This window comes from Danio aesculapii, chromosome 15 (genome assembly GCF_903798145.1).
Source record: "Danio aesculapii chromosome 15, fDanAes4.1, whole genome shotgun sequence".
NCBI classification, from domain to species: Eukaryota; Metazoa; Chordata; class Actinopteri; order Cypriniformes; family Danionidae; genus Danio; species Danio aesculapii.
In genome coordinates this window covers 32,836,836-32,842,380 of record NC_079449.1, presented here as the reverse complement: position 1 = coordinate 32,842,380, position 5,545 = coordinate 32,836,836, and positions in this window count along the sequence as shown.

Sequence of the window (5,545 nt, the reverse complement as noted above, 5' to 3'; positions counted from 1 at the left end):
GTGATAATTAAATAACTTTTGCTTGAGATGTTAATAAGCTGTTGAGTTTTGTTGTTGTACTGTATTTTTGTTCAGTCATTGAAAATTATTTTTGCACTAATTGTAAGTTTGTCATTCATTTCTTGTCAAAAAGTGTGTTTTTTCCATCACATTTCACTAACTTTAGTGTTTCTTAGACATAACTTTATCACTAAGGATTTTCCATAGATTTTCAATCAGGTTTAGCTCAGGACTCTGGGCTGCCATTCCAACATTGTAGTGTATTGACTGCTTTGTTTTCCTGTGTAACTGGGCTCATTGTCCTGCATGAAAACTGGCTGGCTGATAAGATAATGAACGCAGGGGAGAAACTGAATGTTTTAAAATGAGCTTCTGATAAAGATTGTGACATAGCTTTATAAAACCACCACCAAACCATGATACTTCACCCCCAGCTTCACTGACTTCTGCACACACACTTTGGGTTCAGTTTTTCCCTTAATGACGAATCTAATGTTCCCCATCAGACATAAATAAATTAAGCTTGCTTTCATAACTAATTAATGTCCCATTAATACTACTACTCCATTGGAATGTTACCTACAGTTTGTATCTGAAGGGTCCACATTGACACCTTAAAAATACTAATTAGATTCTAAAAAGTACAAAAGTACACCGTTTTAAAAAGGGACCATCCCAATGACAGTTTTTTTAACCTTTATTTTTGAGTGTGCTACAAAAAAGGTGTGCACACAGCCAGGTCTCTACTTTAAGTGTGCAATACTAGTGCTCATACACATGTACTGCAGTGCCCCAGTGAGGGCGTTCTTTGATTAGCAACACAAACTCCAGGGACTCTCTAATGGCACTCTTTTGAAAAATAAAGGAACAAAAAACTGTAAAGGAGACAACATATCAGCAGGAGAGCCCCATTATATCAGCATACTCAAGGTATTTCTTTTTCTTCATCATCCTTTTTCTTTTTTAATTAAAAAACATGCAACATACAAAGAGCAATAGAGCACAAATGAAAATAATGTGTATAAACAGTAATGATAATCACAGTAAGTTTATTTCTTCACTAATGCGCTTTTAGATTGTATTTATCAAGATGTATCAAGCATAAGGGTTCTACTGTGACAAAGCTTTCACTTTTACTAGACAAGTCTAATATTCTTCAGTGTGCTTTGTTGCTAGGGTGCTTTTGGCGTTGCTAGGGTGTCGGTGGTTAGTAGGAGACTTCCTTTTAAGGCACGAAACTGCAAGTGAAAAGGGCAACCAAAGAAAATAAATGAAATGGATTGTTCTGGTTCTTGATTCTGATTGGTTTGCATTTGAAGCTGTTGTAAACACAACTACTACATTACTTACTGTTAATAAGCAGTAAATATGTAGTTTATAGAGATAAAAAGTCACAGTTGATGGTTTGTTATTAATAATTGTATCATATAAAGTGTGACTATTATTATGATTGTTATTATTATTATTAGTAGTAGTACTATTATTATTATTATTATTATTATTAATAATAATAATAATAACAATAAATAAACATTATCAATAATTTAAATAGCTAAGTGCATTTTTTCAGGATACTTTGATGAATAGAAAGATCCAAAGATTTTGTAACATTATACATTTTGTATTCCATTCAAAAGCATTATTATTTTTATTTATTTATTTTTTCAAAGTTGGTAGTGTGTAGGGGCTCAATGGTATAGAAAATAATACTTTTATTTAGCAAGGATGCTTTAAATTGATCAAATTTCATGATGCCATGCACCAGAACATTTCTGGGCCTATTTTTGTCCCAGTCCAGCCCTGAAGTCTGTGAGTATACTGACATTGACCCATTGCTATAATAAACAGATTAGCTGAACATACTGATAGGCTATGTGGTTTTATGGCTGAACAATAGGTTGATGATTTATGTGTCACTGAAGTTATTGGGTGTTTATTCTTTATCAGTTTAATCCTTAAAAACCAACACACAACTCTTATCTTTACTGTTTGTTCAGTATCAATTGACAGAAAACAGAGAACTGTAAGGACCACATCACCTTGTCTTGACGCTCTAGTAAACACTTAGAGCTGGGACACATGTACTTATATGTGAATTATTAGCCCCCTTTGAATTTATTTTCGTTTTTAAATATTTCCCAAATTATGTTTAACAGAGCAAGGAAATTTTCACAGTGTGTCTGATAATATTTTTTCTTCTGGAGAAAGTCTTTTTTGTTTTATTTCAGTTAGAATAAAAGCAGTAGTTAATTTTTTAAAAATCTATTTTAAGGTAAAAAGTATTAGCCCCTTAAGCTATATATTTTTCAACTGTCTACAAAACAAATCATCATTATACAATAACTTGCCTAATTACCCTAACCTGCCTAGCTAACCTAATTAACCTAGTTAAGCCTTTAAATGTCACTTTAAGCTGTATAGAAGTGTCTTGAAAAATATCTAGTCGAATATCATTTACTGTCATCATGACAAAGATAAAATAAATCAGTTATTAGAGATGAGTTATTAAAACTATTATGATTAGAAATGTGCTGAAAAAAATCTTCCCTCCGTTAAACAGAAATTGGGGGAAAAAATAAACAGGGGGGGTAATAATTCTGACTTCAACTGGAAGGGCATCCACTGCGTAAAACAAATGCTTGATAAGTTGGCGATTCATTCCACTGTGGCAACCCCTGATGAATAAAGGGACTAAGCCAAAGGAAAATAAATAAATATGTATATATAAATATTATAATAAATAATTATTCAGTTATCAACTCATATAACATAATCACTTTTTGCACAAGAAAAATGTTTTGGAATTTTATTTATTTGAATTACTTCAAAATGTTGAAAGTCACTGTGTTACCTGCTGTTTATTTGTAATTATTCGTAAAATGCTTTAGGGATTTCAGAGTGAAAATTGTTTCTACAGTAAATAGTTTTCAGTGTACAAATAATATAGCCTACAGTAATAAATGAATATCAGTATCATATAAAACAGTGTTTTACTGCAGTACAAAAAACAATTTGTTTGCCATTGTACTGTGTTCGTGCAATTATTAATATCATTTGTAAAATTATATTTTTGTACATTGTAAAAAACTGCTAAGGTCAATATTATAGGCCACTTAAGAGCAAAAGGCTACTAATATTGCAAAATAACTGGTAAGTTATATAGTGTCATCATGGCAAAAAAGTTATTCAAATGAGTTATTAATATCACTCAATATGAACAATACTTAGGAAATATTTTAAAAAGAATGACAATTATACAGGTGGGCTGAAAATTTTGTCTTTGACTGTACGTCTTATCTAAAACTTTTAGAGTAAATCTTAAAAAAAAAAAAATTGAATAGACTTAAACTAAATTAAAAGTGCTACGCTATGCTTTTCTGCTTGCCATCCAGAACACTGATCAGCCTGCCGTGAAATCATACAGATGTGTTTATGAGGTGAGGTGGAGACACTGACAGCAGTTGATGGCCTTTCTTTGTCAATATTCAGATTACTCGCATAACATATGGTAAGCGTTCATCTGCTCACCTGCTGTCATGTTTTCATGGCTGTGTGCAATATGTATTTTGTCATTTCAAACAATTTAGCAAAGGGCAAAATGTAAGACTAATCAATGTTCACAGACAGAGTGCTTAGTCAAAAACTGAGCACTCTCAATAATGATTTCACATTTAGAAAACATTTAGAGAATGTTGTAGTATTTTCCTTATAGCAAGCCTTTAATATAGATATTTTTATTTTTCCAGGCCAGCACTTTGTGAACACTGTTAAAAACCATTGGTAAGAGCTCTTTAATACAGTGGTAAAGTAAGTTGAAAAGATTATGCCCATGCAAATAGTAAAACATTAACAAACTGAGGAAGAACAGGCTACTTCCTGTTTAGAGTCAGTGCCTAGATTTGTTAAAAATTTAAAACGGCAAATTTGATGAATTTATGCCGCATTTTCTAAAGTAATACTATCTGTGTTTAGCTTTTCGCTTGTACCGTGGCTCTAAACTGCCAAAACGCCTCTCAAAATGCGTTTTTGTACATATGCACATTTCTGTAATGTTTTACCCAAGAACATTTGGGCTGGTTTCAGTTCTTAGTACTTTAATTTTCATTTTATTTAAAATATGTTTATTTTACTTGTTTGTTAATTAAATCCCATTTTGTTTCTGATTTTTGTTTTTAAACTTAAAAAAAATTGTTTTTATGCAACAGTCGAGTTGCAGGTTAAATTGCTCTGCGAAGAAAAGGAAATCATTTATTATTGGCATGCTGATTTATGTGAAATTGTGAATATAGGTCTATATAATCACCTTGCTTTTTTGCTTTGAGTAGGCTATTCAGTTCATTAGATCAGTTCAAACTTTTATTAAGTTTTTAAATTAAACTCAGTTGTTTACTGTATAAAAGTAAAACCTTTAGAAATATTTATATTTATTGGCCTATATATATCGGCTATCGGCCTCCAAATCTGAAGAGTTATCAGTTATCGATATCGGCCCAAAAATACATATCGGTGCATCACCAATATAAATATATAAATATATTTATAAATATATAAATTTAAAATTATATTTATAAATATATAAATATGTAGATTAATTTTTTTACAAATTAATTACCTTAATGGTGATGTTTCGTTTGTTCGATATTATTTCTGAAAACCTGATCATATGGTTGCTGAGTTCAGTTGAACTATTTTATTTAAATCGCTGACTAATTTTAATCTAATAATTTGGTATTAAATTATGTGGTTCTGTATTTGCATGTGTTGTGAGAAATTTTGTGCGCATGTTGTCAAACTGATGTTAGTTTGTTAGTGTTTATACACATAAACAGCGGGGGAAATAAGTATTGAACATGTCAGCATTTCTCAGAAAACATATTTCTAAAGGTGCCATTGACTACAAATTTTCTCCAGATGTTGGTAACAATCATAAAAATCCATTAATGCAAAGAAAACAAATCTAATTAGTTTACAAATTAGGTTGTGCATCATAAAATGAAATTATGCAGGGAAAAAATATTTAATACTTGAAGAAAGGAAGGTGTAAAGGCAGTGAAAGCCCAGACAGCAGCTGAAACTCTCAATAGTTCTTCAGCAACCCCCTGCCCTTCATCATTGTAAATTAATATTACCTGCTTCAGTCCAACTTTCACATCCCCGGCTCATTCCTGCTGCTCCAATCACCATTCTCCCTCACCATCTCATTCCCTCAGCTCCAATCATCGCTCTCCTTCACCAGCCACCTGTCATCACACTCGAGCACTTTCACCTGAATACTGATTACACTCACCTGCACCAGCAATCACAGTCCCCTATAAAGACTCCCCGTTTCCAGTCGTTCATCAGTGTTTAATACATGGACCCCTGAAGCACGCCAAGCCTTTAAACACCTCAAAGAGGTGTTCACCACTGCACCTGCCCTCCATCATCCGGATCCCACACAGACCTTCATTGTGGAGGTCGATGCGGCTGATGCCGGAGTTAGTGCCATTCTATCGCAGTGGTCTGGTGAAACCTGAATCCTCCATCTGTGTGCGTACTATTCACC